Below are 17,458 nucleotides of genomic sequence, written 5' to 3'. Positions count from 1 at the left end.
AGGGCCGCTTAGAAATCCAAGCAAGGGCGACTTTCTACTACTGCCACATCCTGTTGCTGGGGCCAAAGGACACATGGGTGGAAGGGAGAGGGAGGCAGACCTGGGGAGGAAGGTGAGGTCATGGCTCACAAGTACCTGCCGCAGAGCACAAATGGAATCTAGCTTCTTAGGCTTGCTGTGGACTCAGGGAGACTCCAGGAGGAAGTCTGGCTCCAGAGTGAGAGGGAGAGCGAGATATTCCACACCGGGCTGCCTGCTCACAGGAGCGCCGGTCTTGATGAAAACACAAATGAGTTAAAAATAGGCCTGGTCCGGAGTGCAGTGGAAAGTGGCCTTCTAGGTTCCTGGGCATGTGTGTGACGGAAATGCAGTGGGCATTTTAATTAGATCCCTTTACCAGAACTCCTGACCTTCTGTGTAGCACATTAATGTATTTTACTAATTATAAATGCAATTAAAAAGTACTGAAATAAAATTAGGCTGATCTATCTAATTTACATTAAGCACTTTCAAATTATGCAGATTTTAAAGTCTCTCTCTCTTTCTATCTCTCTCTTTTTTTTTTTTCAATTTGGGTTTCAGGGTAAAATTGTCTGCATTAAAACAGCTGGAAAACAACCTTGTAGGAAAACAAATTTCTTTGCTGTGATTATTCTCGGTGTGCGAGTTAATTTTCGAGGCAGTAATATACTTAGCTGGCATCGGGCAGTGACTCAGAGCAGAAGACATATGCGCCTTGGAGCCGACAGGGACTGGGGCGCACGGGGGTGGGGAATGAGCACAGTTTGGTTACTTTGGGGAATGAGGTTGAAAGGCTAACTAGGCAAAAAAATAGCGACGTGACGGTGGCTGAACAGTTGAGATTTACAGAGCGCGGGCTGTAATGGCAGTTGCAATTGATAGACAAGTGCCATCCGGTGGGTTTACCCAGCGACGGAGGATTTCGGCTTCTTTTGTTTTGGTGGTGGTGGTTGTTTCATCCCTGTGCTGACAGGCAGAGAGTGATCTGGGTGCCAAAAGTATTGCCTAGCATCATTAAAAATCTGAACATTCAATTTTGCTGGCTATGGGAGTTATGTACGCAGAGCAGCTATATATTAGGTAAGGAAATGGAGCATAAAGGAGAGTGGATGCCTGGTGCTGGACACTTTCTCCCCGGGGTTGGCTGTGTGTGCTATTCTGCTGGGGCTGGGGGGAGAGAGGACCATCGCTCCGCCTGGGTCTGCTGGGGGCTGTGTTTGCCCGAGGAGGAGACCTTGCTGGGGCCTCTTTACAGATTAAATCTGATCTGCAGGTTCCTTGGAAGCAGAGGTATAATAAGCTCTTCTCCAGAGTTGCATATAAGCTCCTTAAAACGTTCCCGGTGTGGTTTAACTCCCCTAACTCAGTGCGTTCGATTTTATTTGCAGCCCAAACTTTGCCCTTTAAGCTTCCCGTCAAAAGGAAGCCTAAAATAATTCCCCAAATTGGAGATGTTGAGCTTGAGCAGGGAGAAGCTTTGGAAAGCTCTCTCTCTCTCTCTCTCTCTTTTTGCTAAAGGAGTGTTTCCTTTTGCTGTCAAAGAACCAGTCTTGCCTCCTGGACACAGAAGCCAATACAAGTGCTGGTCTCCAGATCATCTTTCCAAAGACAGCAGGACTGTGGGACGCTCAAGCAAGTGTAGGGTCGATGCCCATGCTCCTGTATGCTGAGGGGCAGAGGCTCAGGAGCTCTTGATAGGTTACAGTGATTCTTTGCTCCTACATCCTCCCAGTCCCCCCCCCCCTCCAGGCTCTTCTTGGTTATACTCAGAGATGGAACTGCTAATTCATAGAAGATGTGGAGAGCTTTCTGTCAAGGGGAGCGTGTCTGAACCCCATGTGGATAACCAGATGCTAAACTGGAGTTAGAACCTGTGGGTTTCTCTTCTGCCATACTCCAGCTAATCGCAGGAATTGCTTAGAGAAACCACAGTTTCTTCTCACCCTTCATTTTATCCATCCTGTATCCCAACCAAAACTCCCAAGCTGCCAACCAAATAAAACCTTAACTCTTATGCTTTCATTTTCCATTCTGTAACTACTCTGACCACCTGTACCCATAAGAGTCTACATCACCCTCATGGGCCCAGGCTTGGTCCTTCCTTGAAAACACAGCTCCAAGAGATCCTCTGTCCTATGTTATGGTCCTCTTTCTGTGGGACTCAAGAAGGATTTTGGAAGGTGGCAGAGGAATAACAGGTGGAGACAAAGCCCATGGGTTCTGATCCCAGCTTTGTCATTTGTGAGCTTGGGAACCTTTAGCAAGCCATTTAACTTGGCTGGCTTCGGTTTCCTCATTTGTTTTTAAGGATGGTCCTGCTTTCCTGGTAAGGTTGCACTTGGCATTGAAACAAAATTATGAACATGAAGCCCACTTGAGATGCTAACGTTCATTCTCTCACTCAACAAGGTACCATTTACTGGGCATTCATGGAGCACATAATGAAATAAAGCCAAGTTAATGAAGTGGTAGAGTTATCCTACAAATAGGACTTCGAGGCCCTGCTATATGTAGGGTGCCCTATTGGGCACAGAAAGGGTATGTCAGGTTGAACAGGATGTGTTATCTGCCTCCCTGATCTCCTGTCTTGCCTACAATTGACCTCATACTCTACTACGACGATGTTGGTTCAGTTGAGGGTTCAAGACTGCTCTCCTCCTCTGCCTCATGTCGTATAGTTCCCACCAGTCATGACACTTCTCTGTCTTTACATATGCTGTTCTTTCTGTCATGCTCTTCTCCACTTTTCAAACTCTTGCTCACCCTTCCATGCCCAGCTCAGAGATTCCCTGTGGAAGTCTTGTGTTGGCATTGCAGATGACCCCCTGCTGCCTCCATTCTCCCAGGGCCATATTGCCCAAGAGCATGTCTGTTTTCCTCTCGAGACCAAGAGCTCCTTGACGTCAAGGGCATGGTTCCAATTCATCTTGGTATCCTTCGGGACTAGCATATTGTCTGGAACTTAGAAATTACTCAGTGAATACAAGTTGAATGAAGAAATAATGCATGATTGCCTTGAAGAGGTGACTAATAAACAATGAGAGCTATAAAAAAAGAAATAAATGCATGAATTAATGGGTGTATAGCTGGGTAGATCGATGGATGAATGGATGGGGAGAAAGAGAGAGATGCAAGCATTCATACATGAATGAGTAGATGAACAAACAGTTGGGTGGATGAACACACGAGGTAATCAATACACAAGGGAGCACGTAAACTTGGTTTACTGGTAGTAGTCTTAATCCAGAGGGGTTTTAGAGAAACAGAGCTGTCCTGTCCAGTGATAAACCTTGAACCACAAGGAGAGAACAGCTTTGCATGGAGTCCTAGGGCATTTCATGAGTTAATAAATTTGAGGACAAATGAACATGTCAGTGTGCTGTGGATGCCACATAAGAATCGCACTCCACCCAGATGGGGGGAGCCTACCCTCTGCATGCTACATCGCTCCTCTCAGTCCTCCTCTATCCTCCCTTCCCTTCCTCTTCATGCTGTGATAGCCAAATCCTAATTAATTATGGTGGCCTTTCAGCAGGCTGGGCCTGGACACCAGGGTTTTCTCTGCAGCCATGTCTGCTGCCTGCCCTTGCATCTTGCCGAGCTCACCTCCCAGACGAACATACTTAGCAGGTGTTTTCCCCACATTAATAATCAGAATTGACACATTCTAAATGAGGCCCTCCTTGTTGTGCAGGGCAGCTTTGATGGATATGTGGGGGAATTGACGGCCCCTGAGAAATGTTTTTGCCATTACCAGCATTTCTCTGACAGGTTTTTAATAGTCCCATGAAAACTGCAGTATATTGGAAAATTTTGTAGATGAAGAGCAAAGGGCTTCTGTGACTTGGAGGCTCTGGGGTGGAAAAATACAGTTTTGGGAACACTGAGTTGCTCAAATAATGGTGCTCTTAAAAGAAGCTGATCTAGTGTTGAATTGGGTTGAAGGCTGGGGAGGGTGCAGGCCCTGGCTGAGGGTCTTTGAGAAGACCTGAGGTGGGCTGCAGGTAGCACTAAGCAATGAATCATGATTGTGAATAGAGCTTGATAGTCAGCCCTGGAATAGCGTCTAAACAGGTTGGAAGGGTGGGTTCACTCATTTACTCATTTATCTACTCAATAAGCACTTATTTACCTCTGACTCACATCACAAATACAAATTAGCCTCCATAAATTCACAATTCTATTAATTTATGGCCTTGGGCTATTTATGTAAACATGAATTCTGAGCCTCAGTTGCCTCTTCTCAAACATGAAGCTCTATGTTCATGTTCTTTAGAATTGTTTCTGAGGGTTGGAGATAAAAAATTCATGAGGCTAGCAGGTGGCAGGGTGGCTGGGGCACTGGACTCCCACATGACTGACCACAGTTTGAGTTCTGGAACTGGCAGCTTGCTGTCTCGCTTTCCCTTTCTCTCTCTCTCTCTCTGTTTCTCTCTGGTCAAATTAAAAGTAAATAGTAATAACACCCAATACAATTAAAATAAATAATAATTTTTTAATGTAAGATTCTGACTATGATAGGGTCTCTGTCAGGAACAGATGACATATACTGATGGGAAAATTGAGAAGAGTTCAATAAAGGATTATTTATCAAAAGGTTAAGGGAAACAAATAAGAGAAGTTACAGCATCTGGGGGCTAGCTACATGGGGGAGCTGAAACCACCTTTGGGCATCAGGGGTCAAAGGAGAAGCTTATAGAACCCAGAAGTCTATCAGAGAGGTCGTCAAGCCTAATGTGAGTCTGGCCTTCAGCAAGGGTCAAGCCATAAGCCATCCATATTGCAGCAGAGAGGGAGTCAGAAGATAAATATTCCCATCTCTCTCCTCCAACCTGCTACTAGCCTGTGCTGTCTCTCTTTGGCCACACCCAGTAGGGAAGGAGATCCATCAGCACTGTCCCTGAAGACTGACTTCTACAGCACAGAACAGAGTGGAGAGAGGTAGAGTGGACTGGGTGGGGCTGCTGGCAAAGGCAGAGATCCATCCAGCACAGGGTCAAGTCTTAGGGCTAATGTCTGTGAGCCTAAGGAATTTATATCCCTCCAGGGGTAATGGAACTGCTGGTATGATTCCCAGTTGGCACTGAGGCTAAGAAGGCACAGTGATTTCTCACGTCCTAGCCAGCAGGCCTTTCTTTCTCTTGTCTCTCAGCCTTTCATGTCCTCTTGCTTTTCATTGGCCAACCATGGGAGCTCATCTTAGTTCATTTGTGCTGCTGTCATGAAGTACTGGGGTCATTGATAAAGAACAGAAACTCACAGCTCTGGAGGTTGGGAAGTCCATGATCAAGGTACTGGCTTGTGGTGTCTGGTAAGGGCCTTCTTGCTGTCTCCTCAATGGCAGAAGGGAAGAAGAGGGCAAAAGGGATGAACCCTGGGTCCTCACACAGGGCAGAAAACAAAGTAAAGAAGGGCCTAAGCTCTTCTTTGTTCCCTCAAGCCCTTTGGTTGTTTCAGCATTGTTCTTTAAAAAAATATATTATGTTTAATGGACACATAATTGTACATATTTATGGGGAGCAGAGTAGTGTTTGATATGAGTGATTATAGTTAATAATAATGTACTACATATTTCAAAGTAGCTCTAGTCTTATTGTAAGGCACTGATCCATCCTTGAGGGCAGAGTGACTTCATCACATTCCCAAAGGCCTCACCTTTTAATACCACCACGGTGGAGACTCAGTTTCAACAAATTTTGGAGGAGACACCATCATTCAAACCATAGCCGAGGTGAACAAGTTTGCCGTGCTTTCCAAGGGTTAATATCAGGCCCTGAGAGTGAAACCAGCTCTCAGAAGTTCATTAAGGAATCGGGTCCTTGCCGGGACTGAAGTCAGTAGGAGAGCTGGGAGCAGAAAGCTAAACAAAACTGGTAATGCCCCAGGATAAGCTTCCCTAATTAGCACAGAGGCAGCTGCAGGATCACTGATGCTCTCAGCCCAGCTCAGACCTCTGAGAGCCCACACGTCGGGGGCCTTTCTTACTTCTCAGCCCGCTGATCCTCCCAAATGCTCCTTCTAAGCCTCTCAGAGCCACTTTCTCAAGCAGTCAGTCTTTTCTGCCAGAGGGTCAAGACCCCCAAGAAGAGATGGAACAGACTGATAGACAAATGTTTTTCCAAGGCCTGGTAGAAGCTGCAGTTGTCCCGACACCTCCACCAGCAGGTATTAGAAACAGTAAACCTGGCCTAGGGGGTGGGAGGTGGGTAGGGATTAGGTAGGTAACCAGGATTAGGCAGTAGACATCCAGATTCAAACCTTGGCTCCTCTGTTCCTTTGCAGGACAATGAGGACTTTATTACTTAACTTCTCTGAGCCTCCCTTTTCTCCTCAACAGAGAGAGAGAGAGAGAGAGAGAGAGAGAGAGAGAGAACATCAGACCATCATGACCGCCCACTCCTTTCCCTTCAGTGGGCCTGTACACCTGTGCATGTGAGCTGCACCCTTTCTAGCTCATGGCTTGTAGCGTCACCCACCTGACCACCTCTCAGCAATTTCTTCACCATTTTGCAGCACCCCAGAGAGGCCACAAGGCCAGGACTTCCTTGTGAGCAGGCTTCTCCCAGGTCATGTCAGAAAGCTGCCTGACTGCCAGAGGTGGAGCTTGGTTTCTGGGCTAATTTCACCCACTATTAAAATGGGTCATTACTGAGCACATTTGCACAACCAGGAAATCAATTGGGTGCAAACCAGTTTGCTAATAGACCGTGTTATAGCCTCATTATAACCTGATTGCACAGGTAGCCACACAAGTGTATAAATAGGGATGAGCAGAGTGGGGAAGGGGCCTGTCAGCATAGGGGTGGATTCTGGAAGTTCTGGCTCCTGAGAGGGAGGGAGCTTGGAAGATATTTACAACCAGTGCTTCTCAAATATTAGGGGCACAGGAATCACCTGGGGATTAGTTCTAATGCAAACTCTGGCAAAGTGGAATGGGGCAGGGCCAAAATTCTGCATCTAACAGGCCCCCAGGTGATGTTGCTAGTCAGGACTTTGATAAGCAAGGGGCTGGACCACCCAACACTTCCAAAGTCCTATCTACCCAAGACAGCACAACCAATAATAATAATAAAAAAAAATCTCACACCATAAACCCTATGTATGGATGACGTATCTGGGTTATCCAGTCCATTTCTTTTAGTGTCCTCCGTGCTTCTTGTTGGTGTCTCCGAAACCTCCCACACTTACTGCTCCTATTCTGTACCCTCCATGGGTATGAGAACTGAATTGCTCCCCCGCCAACTTCCTATGTGGAATTCCTGGTTCCCAGTTCGTGGGAATGTGACCGTATTTGGAGACAGGGTCTTTAAAGAGGTAATTGTATTAAAGTGAGCCAGGCCATAATTCAATATGACTGGAGTCGATACAAGAGGAGATGAAGACACAGACACACACAGGAAGACCATGGGAAGACAGGCAGCATCTGTAGCCAAGGAGAACAGCCTCAAAAGAAACCAATCTATGTAGATCTGAAACTGCCAGCTTCCAGAATTTAAGAAAAGAATGTCTCTTGTCTGAGCTGCTCCGTGTGTGCTGCTGTGTTATAACAGCCCGAGGAAGGTGACACCTGGGTGGAGGGGTGTGGGCTTAGTATGCATGCCCCTATTCCTCCCATGGTGTTGGTGGTGTCTCTGACACAACCATAACCTCCCTAATCTGCGGAACCCTCCTGCTGGGCTCATCCAGCCTGGGAACTCCTAATCAGATGCACCACTTTCCCCTCTGCACCGTCAGATCTTAAGAATTGGGTCTATGTAAAATAAGCCCAGATTTCCATTTGAGGCCTCACAGCTGCTTTTCTTCTTTTCTGATAAAAGTATTTATATTATTATTATTTTGAAAGTTTACTATAGGGTAAGTGTGCTCACCAGAGAGAGGCAGAGAGAAAGGGAAAGTGAGAAAGCAAGCCAACAGGTCTGGGACTCAAACCATAGTCAGTCATATGGGAGTCCAGTCCTTAACCACCATGCCACCTACTGGCTCTCACAGCTGCTTTAATGCTGAGCCTCACCCGTAGTATCTCTCCTCTGAGTCATACGTGTGTGTGCAAAAGGCAAGAGTCACAAGGAGGTTGCCCTCAACTGTGAGTCTTGTCTCTTGTTCAGAAAAATAAAAATATAGTATGGTTTAATTGACATCTAGAAACTTCATGTGTTTAAGGAGTAAAATCTGATAACTATTGAAATTTGTACTACCTCTAAAACTATCGCCACAAGCAAGATAAAGAGCATACCCATCACCCCGATGCTTTCTTTGTGCCTCTGCAGTCTCTCAACTCTTGCCAATGCCTGCGCTCCTCTTCCCCAGCCAACTGCTGATCTGCTTGCTGACTCTCCACTGGCTTCCATTTTCTAGAATTTTATGGAAATGGAATCATACAGTACATACAACCTTGAAGGCCATATTGAAATACAGTGGACATACGGTGATATTTGCCTATTCTTCATGGGATGTGATGATTTTTATAAATGTTGGTAGTCGTGCAATCTTCACTACAATTCAGCTTTAGAATTTCTCCATCACTCCCCAAGCATCTTATCTGAAGTCAGTTCTGCTCCCCAACTGCCAGCTCCAGGCAGCTCCTGAAGCACCAGGGGAGTACTGATCTGATTTCTGTCTCTGTGAATTTGTTTTTCCTGGACATTTCGAATAAAGGGAACGGAAGTGCGTAGTCTCCATCTGGCCTCTCTTGCCTGTCTGTTAGCTTTCAGCTTTGTCGGTGTGTTGCCTCTGACGTAGTTCCTGCTGCCTGCTGAGCAGAATTCCATGGCTGTGCCATGTTTTGTGTGGCCACTCACTGGTTATGGGCCCTTGATTAGTTTCCAGCTTTGGGTTGTTACACAGAAAGCTGAGAGGAACCATTGAGTGGACATACGATTTTTTTTCTCACAGTACGTGGATAGGAGCGGGATGACTGAATCATTCATAGATGGATGTTTAACTTTTTCCCAAAACTACCAGACTGTTCTCCAGAGTGATGGGACCATTGTACATGGCCACAGTGTGCAGGCGTCCCAGTCCCTCACGTGCCAGTATTTGGTATGAACAGTCACCTTCATCTTAGGCATTCTGTTTGTGGTTGGCGTTTCATTGTGGTTTTCATGTGCATTTCCCTGAGGACTAACGGTGTTGACTATCTTTCATTTGCTTATTTGCCAAGCATTTATCTTTGTTGAAATTTCTGTTCAAACCTTTTGCTCTTTGGTTGTTGACTTTTTGTATTAAGATGTTGTATAGGGATATCATTCCCATAACATAAAATCTAAAATTTTAACTTAAAATTAGGTTGTTTGAAAAGTCATGTCGTATTTTTCAAAGCAAAAATGCATGACTTTTCAGACAACCCAAACATATTTTCAAACATATGCATTGGTTGTGTCGAGCACATTTCAGTGCTGTGTAGTCATCGCTGCTGTCATCTCGGGTGAGTTTCTGGCTCATCACCTAAACAGAAGCTCTGCGCCCATGAAAGAGTAACCCCTATTCCCTCCTCCCCCAGCCCCTGACAACCACTAATTTACCTTTTGTTTTGATGTGGTCTGTCCATCCCATGGAATATTATTCAGCCATAAAAAAATGTACTGACACATGCTGCAACATGGATGAGCCATCAAGACATTATGCTTTTTAAAATTTATTTATTATTATTTTTTTAAAAAATATGCTACAGGGCATATGCACTCGCTAGAGAGACAGACACAGAGAGAGACACAGAGCGAGAAAGAGAAAGTGAGAAAGCAAGCCACCAGATCCAGGACTTGAGCCACAGTTGGCCAGGTAGGAGTCCAGTGCCTTAACCACCAAGCCACCTGCTGTCCCCAACACAGTATGCCAAGTTAAAGACCACATGTTACAGGATTTCATTTGCAGTAAAACCTCAGAAGTGGCAAGTATTATAGTGAATTTTAAGTGTTCTTTATAAAATAGGGGTCTTTGATCAGATGTGATTTGTAAGTAGTCTCTCTGTTTTGAACATTAAGTGAGCTAACATATCAGGTGCTTAGCATAGTGTCTGGCACAGACTAAGTGCTTCGTATTTATTAACTATTACTGGTATTTTATTATTTGGATCTGGTCTCACTGGGAGTTTTCGTGATTTATTCTGACTTGGAACTCAGTAAAAGCCCTTTATGAAGAATGAATGGTCTTCATTGCTGTCTGGGGACCCTGAATCGTGATAGATGGAATCCTAGCACTGGCACATAGTAGGCTCTCAACTAATTTTTGTTGCGTAGAGTAACTTCCATTAAGTATTAGGGTAATAACAGCAATAATAAGTATTATTATTCATTTCGGAGACTAACCTTCTGTCTCCAAGCTAACTAACCTGCCATTACTCTTGCCTAAAGCCCTCCAGAACAGGCGTCTCCTGAGACCCTCCTCAGGCGCCCTGATCTGTCAGCATTGACGTGCCTGCCTTCACAGCCGGGCTGAAGTCTCTCCGGCAAATTGCCCCGCATGCTATTCATCACACGGAGGGGAGAGTGGGCTGGCGCTCCCTGGGACAGCCCTTCATCTGCACAGCGATCACTGTTGTACCCCCATCCTGGCTTGCCCATCTGGCTCAGAGGCCGCACAGCTTGTCGAGGGTCAGTGAGGGCATCTGTGGGGGAATGCACGAGACGCCAGAAGCCACCTCTCGTGTACCATGTGCCCTGCCACGTAGTCCTCCGTCACCCTTATTCTGGCTTTACTCTCTGCTCTCTCGATCACCTTTTGCCCCTCTATCCCCTGCTTGGCGGCCCTGGCAGGCAGCGCCTGCCGGGGAGGGGGGGGGGCTCTGGAAGGATCTGCCCCTCCCCCCTCTGGACCCACTCTCCCGGGCGCCCTGGGCGGGCGGCGCCTGCCGGGGAGTGGGGGGGGTGCTCTGGAAGGATCTGCCTCTCACCCCTCTGGACCACGTCTCACGGTCAGAACAGCGGCGGCTCTGTCGACCAGAACCTAAGTGAAGGTGGCTGAGAACAGACCCAAAGAGCGGGCACTTAGTCACTAATGGACCAAGAAGCGGCCCAAATTCTGCGTGGGTCCTACTCCGAAAGCACGCCTTCCTCCCTCGAGAGAGCAGGGGAGAACAAAGCGGGCCCTGTTCCGGGAAGGAGGCCACAGCAGTTTCCGCAGAGGCAAAGAGAATCATTTTTCTTAGGTGTGTGAAGGTTCTCAAAGAGTGAGGTAATAGGTTTCTTTATTAAAAATTAATCTTCTTGTAAAACCATTGCAATACAATGCACTTTAATAAATCACCCCACGCTTCCGAACACATTTATTATCCCTTCTCAGGAAACTGTGGAGCCCAGAAAAATCGGTGCTGCTGAGAGTACTGACACTGGGCTGGGGAAGGAGCCCAGGTGAGGCCGGGCTGGGCTGCAGGTTGGGCCCTGCCCTGGGGCGTGGGTGTTGCTGGGTGCTACAGCCAGCGAGTATCCCTTAGGCTTGGCTGGGTGTCTCTGGGTTGAGAAGGGCGTAGTGGGTGGGACAGCAGCCCTGGCGGAGGCTGCTGGGATCCACAAGCCTGTGTTCTGGGATGGTGGTAGCACTGGTTTCGATTAGCAAGCCAGGACCCGCCGTCCACACCCATAGCTGCTCAAGGATGCTCTTGGTCGTTCACTTACTTTGCCTAACCTGCCGTGTCCATAGGCTTTGGGGACCCAGCGGGCTTTGATTCCAGAAGTAGGTGGAGTTCCCTTCTTTATTTTGCTGCCTGCGAGGGGACTTCAGACAGCTCACGGAGAAGTGGACATGGAGTATGAGCTTATTTTAGTGCAGAAATCTCTGCCAGCCAGGCATAGCTTGCTCATGATACGCATTTCCATGAACTTAGCAAAGACCCCTCGCCTTCTGTGCACTATTCCTACTCATAGGATGGCTCCCCTGACTTCCGGAACCCCCAGATTACAAGGCCCTCCAGAAACCTGCAGGTCTGAGCGACCGAAGCAACATCCCCCTTCTCCTTCACCAAAGGCGCTACCTGGTCCCCAACGCCATGCAGAGAGCCAGGGTCACTCATGAAAGAAGACCCCGCACCTCCTGCGTGAAGCTTCTTCCTCAAGAATCCTTTAGCCCTATGTTGGGCCGAGAATGCTGCTGTCTGTCTGCTTATGTTCTTTTCTCCCTGGGGAGCCAAGTAAAAATACCTCTTCTCCCCGTTGCTCCTCCCGGCAGATAACACCCTGGGGCAGGAGATCCACCCACCTACCAGGAAATCTCACAAAAACAGACTCTAAATCTTGTTTTGGGTTCAGCTGAGGATACCCCCATTTCTGTACTCCTTCCCCCTCAATTTATAATTCAGTTCAAATCTTTTGCTCTGTATGTGTGTATGTGTGTACGTGAGTGTGCGTGTGTGTATGTGTGTGTGCACACGTGCTGCAGGTAGGCATTTCTGGAAGTAGCCGCGTTTCTACTACTGTAGTTAAACACAAATGGGGAACAGCCTGGCCTTTGGGATCCATACCCTCCACCCCACTCCCCTCACATTTCTTTTGAATCGAGGCTGCTGGCAGGTGCGTAGTGATGGATCGCGAGCTCTCACGGACGTCCCATTTGGGGTTGCAGTTTCAGCTCCTTCCAGGTTTACAATGCCTGGCACCAAATAAATGTCCTTTGAATGAGTAAAAAGTGAAAAATTAATGGAAGAACAAGTGAGCAATGCCAAAAGTCTTGTAGCTCAAGGGACAGGAGAAAGTCATGCTAATGTCTGGCAGATGGCAGGTCACCCAGCCCCTTTGTGAGGGGAGCCAGGAGGGAGAGGAGAGAGAAGAGGTTTCGTTGAGATGGCCGGAGGTGTGAGCAGGAGGAGGCACTGATGGCCTTGTGGGCTGTACTCTGTCTTTATGGCGAACGTAGTAGGGTCTTTAGAGGGTTTAAAGCAGGGGAGTGATGGAAGAAAATATTAAATAGCCTTCGTCATCCCGACAAATAGCAGCAGTGCGTCATTAAGATCATTGCCTTTGTTAGGGTTGTTACTGATTACTGAGGCCCTGAGGAGCCAGGTGGGCGTGATGAGGCGCTCGTGTCTGAGTCAATAGTGCATCGGGGGAACCAGCAGTTAGCGTAATGGCTATGTCGCTGGACTCCCATGTAGTCGATCGCGGTTCACGTCCCGGACCCGGTGGCTTAAAACTCATGCCGGGCGCGTGTGCGTGCGTGCCCAAGATCCCGAGAGGAGAATGGAGGAGAAGGGATTGCGGTGTGGCCATCCCCTCTGGGGGGTGATTTCTCGCTTTCTGTCTCTATGTCTCTCTGTCTGTCGAGTGTACGCCCCCTATAGTGAAAAGCCTCTCCAAAAAAAAAAAAAAATAGTGCATTGGCAGTCGGGATCGCCTTCATCTGCAGATGAGGAGACTGAGGCTCAGAGGAGAAGCGCTTGCCCCAGAAGGGGGCTGTGTTTTATTACATGTCATGCCCTACGAGTGCCAGCATCGTGTGGCTCTCAAAGGAGGAGACGCTCTTGGGTTCCTTGTCCTCCCCTTGAGAGGGAGGGAGTCAATAATCCACACAGGAGCCCCTGCACTGCTGTTACTCAATCAGCACACGTACTGTGCACCGACCACAGGTCAAGCGCTGTGGCAGGCGTGTCTCTGAAGACACACAGAACCCCTGGCTCGGAGACGGTCCAAGTCCATCAAGAGGATTTCTTGGACGGTATTTCACTTCGTTAGTTTTGGAGAGGAAAAACAAACAACAACAACTAAAAAAAAAAAAAAATCCAAAACTAAGGCAGGACCCGTGTCCAGAGAGCTGTTGGCATGGTAGAAGAAAAACGGGAACCTTCACCCTGAAGGACAAGGAGTAGGATGGAACCTGTGCTCAGGAGTGTGGCAGTGCCGTCACCTCCAGCTAGACCCCTGCGGGCGTCCAGTGGACAAACCTCTCCCCACGTGCCCCTCACCTCACACTCAGCATGGCTATAGCACCTCCTCTGACATCCCCCATCTCAGCACACGGGCCCCCCACTCACCCTTGACCCATATCTCTCCCCCATTCCAACCCCACAGTGGGCGAGTCCATGCCAGCCTACGTCTTAACCCCTTCTTGACTGTCCTCCACCCCCACTCCTGTCCTCACCTGGGTCTACTTCCCCTTCCTTCTCTGCTTCCTCTCTATCCATGTGTTCTCGTACCCTGGTGCCTTGGTCCAATACTACAGCTGCGTGGGCTTAAATACGTGGACGTTTGTTTTTCACAGTTCTGGATTTGGGAAGCTCAAGACCAAGGCGCTGGCTGACTCTCCTCCTAGACAGCTTCCGCTGTGGCCTCTTACGGCACAAGGGTCAGCAAGCTCTTGGGGGTCATTATTATAAAGGCACTAATCCCATTCACGAGGGCTCTGTTCTCATAACCTGATCGTCTTGCAAAGGCCCCACCTCCAGATACTCATCGTCCAGGGGCTAGGATTCTGTGTGTGTATTTGGGGGAGGAGGGAAACATTCACACTGCAGCAGCTGAGATTTAGCAGTGTCTTCCTCCAGGGCCTCTCTGCTTCTCCCAGGGCTCTGCCTCTGCCCCACAGTGGCCTTTCGAAGGCATGACCACTTCCGGCCCTCCGCTGTCTGAAGCCCTGCAGAGGCTCTGCTTTGCCTGTAGGGGGCAGAGCAGTGTCTGCATCTGGAACTCTTGGTGCTCCATGACTGGATCTTCCTTAAGTGCAGCCTCAAGGAGCCTCATCTCCTGCCATTTGTCCCTTGTTAGCCTTAAGGCTGAGCTACGTGGCCTTTCCTGTCAGAGCCGAGCCCGGGCTGTCCCCCTGCCTGGAATGCCCCCTCATGTACCTGCCCGATGGATTACTGCTCATCCCTGGCCACTTGCCTTTCGTTTTTTCCAACAAATATTCTTGACGCACTTTCCCTGTGCACTTGATACTCTTGGTAGGCCCTGGAGTCACAGAAAGGACTAACAGAATGCTCTCTAGGTGTCTCTGCCGGGAGGGGCAGCCTCTACCTTCATTCCTCATCTCCCCATCCGTTCCTGGTGCACCTCCGTCAGAGAGGGCTGGCCTTCCAGTTGGCCTCCTGTCCCATTACATTCCACTGAACCTGCTGTTGAGAAGCCATGTGCCCCACTGGGCAGGGAGCTCTGGCACGAGGACCCCCTTGTCTTCGGGCAACCCTGTCAGTGCTCCCCACATAGGAGACACTGCCTCTGCATCTTCACGTGAGCTTGTTCAGGAGTTATCATTCTTATCTCACAGACAAAGGAACTGGGGCTCACAAGGGTTGAAACACTTGCCTGTGGTCAGTACTTAAACCGCAGCCCGACTCCCAAGTCTGTTCTCGTAACCGCTCTGCTGGCCAGCTGTCAGGGGGTGCCTGGAGCTGAGCTTTGGAAGGAGGACCGTTTCCCCATGACACGAAGGTATGAAGTCATTCCTCTGAAGAGTGACTCCAGCAGTGTCCTGGGTGACACCGTGCCCGTCTGTCTCTGGTGCTCTCTGGCTCACGGGGGTTTAAGTGGATCAGACAGTTAAACAAACGAGTCTAGGTCCAGCCATCTTTGACAGAGATTTCTTAATCAGAGCAAACTTTGATTTTGGTGTTGGGGAGTTCTCTCTCCTTTCTCCCTGGATGTTTTCCCACCCTCTGGCCCTGAAGGCTCACATGTTATGGGGTATCTCATCAGAACACCCCCCTGAGAGCTCACCCCCAACAGGGAGCAGGGACCCTTGCTGACCCTTAACCCTGAAGAGACTGGTTTCTCTTCTCCCTTCCTCTCCCCTAGACCTGCTGCCCAGAGGGTCTCTGTAGCCTTCTCACTCCCATTAGGATTAAACTCACTGCCCAGAGAGGGAAGAGGCTCCTGCGGCCACCTACTTTCACTTCCTCCTCATCCGGCCTGGGAGGCCATGTAGGAGCTGCCTCAGGTGCAGGAGCCCAAGGCCACAGCTCACTGGACACCTTCCATCCCTGCCGGGTGGGTGCGATTCCAGTCAGTCCCCAGGTCCCACAGTTGCTGGATGGCTCTGCCCCCAGCCAGTCCTGGCCAGTGTTCTCCAGCAGACACCGGCTAACCGAGGGGCGGGAGCATGTGTTAGGGTCCTTTCTTTAAGGCACTCATTTCACCCCTGAGGGCAGAGCCCCCATAGCTCAGTCCCCTCTAAAGGCCCACCTCTCAACATCGCACCGGGCCCGTGTTTCCACGTGAGGTGTGGAGGGGTGTGACTCTGCAGACCACAGCAGCGTGAACATTGAGCATAAGGTCTCCCGTTCTTAGCAAATTTCAAGCATACATGGTAGTTCTTTAAGCTTATTTCTTCCAAGAAAGCAGAGATGAGAGAGAGACAGAAACAGAAAGGACCCCCCCCCCAGCAGGGTCCTCACACCATGATACACCCCCAGCCTCATCCATCCCATCATGGGCACATACACACCCAGCGTGCACAGGGAGACCTTGGGGTGTGAACTCAGGGACTTCTCATGCGTCCCCAGCATGACGGGCACTGCGTGACTGCTGCTCCACCGTGACAGACTGCGAGGCATTGTCTACCTCTGTGAGCTCCTTACCGTATGGTAGATCTCTAGGACTAACGTAATTGTTTTTAAAATTATCGTTACGGTGAGACCCTACCACCACACCTGCTCAGACCCCACTCCTGTCAGCACACCGAACACCATTGCCCCACGCATCTGCCGGCCCTCTCATGGGTCTCTGCAGGGCAGTGAGCTCCCTGGCACCTGGGCAGGGCTATCTGTGCTTTGGAGGACAAATGTCCACACGCTGTTACTATCTCTGCGCGTGCAGGCTGCATGTAGCAGGCACTTGGTAGCATTCCGGAAGTGAGTTAAGGGCTGTTGTATGTGATCCGATAGGTCACAGAGTACCAGGTGACAAGTGTGTGGAGCAAGAGGTACTCTGCCTGCAGGGAACAGACAGGGAGCAGAGCCGTAACCGAGCGTGATGAAGCGTGCGGATGCTCGGTCGGAGGGGACAGTCAGTGCTGTGGTCGAGAGCCTACTCCTTGTCAGGCTCTGCCCTCTACAGCGGAGGACTGAAGGACAAGGACCCATGGTTGGACAGCCTGGCTCTGACTCCTGGTCCTGCCACTAGCCAGTTAGGGCATCTAGGGAAGCTACTTCACCTCTTTGGGCTGCGAGTGAGAAGTCCTCATACCAACTCAGGCTGGATAGTGAGACTAACTCAGCGCCCGTCCTGGAGGCAGAGGAGGGCTCTGGGTCTGCCCCAGCTGTGCTGACTCCCACGTTGCTGTTGTTTTCCAAGGCCTAGGAAGAAGGGCCTCCATGCTGGTGGGTAGAAAGACAGTGGCAGAGGGAAGAGCTGCTTCCCTCTTCATCCCCCGACTATCATTCTCACCGACGTGGAGGGCGTTGTCGCTCTCCACAGGGAGATCAGGTGCCAGACAGTGTCCTCAAGTTGGGGATGAAAGGCCATCTGGTGTCTCCATTTGTCTTGTAACTGCTAGGGCACCTTCCCAGAGCTGCAGGAAT

This window comes from Tupaia chinensis, unplaced genomic scaffold (genome assembly GCF_000334495.1).
Source record: "Tupaia chinensis unplaced genomic scaffold, TupChi_1.0 Scaffold000042_1, whole genome shotgun sequence".
In the NCBI taxonomy this organism is placed as follows: Eukaryota; Metazoa; Chordata; class Mammalia; order Scandentia; family Tupaiidae; genus Tupaia; species Tupaia belangeri.
This window is presented reverse-complemented; position numbering follows the sequence as displayed.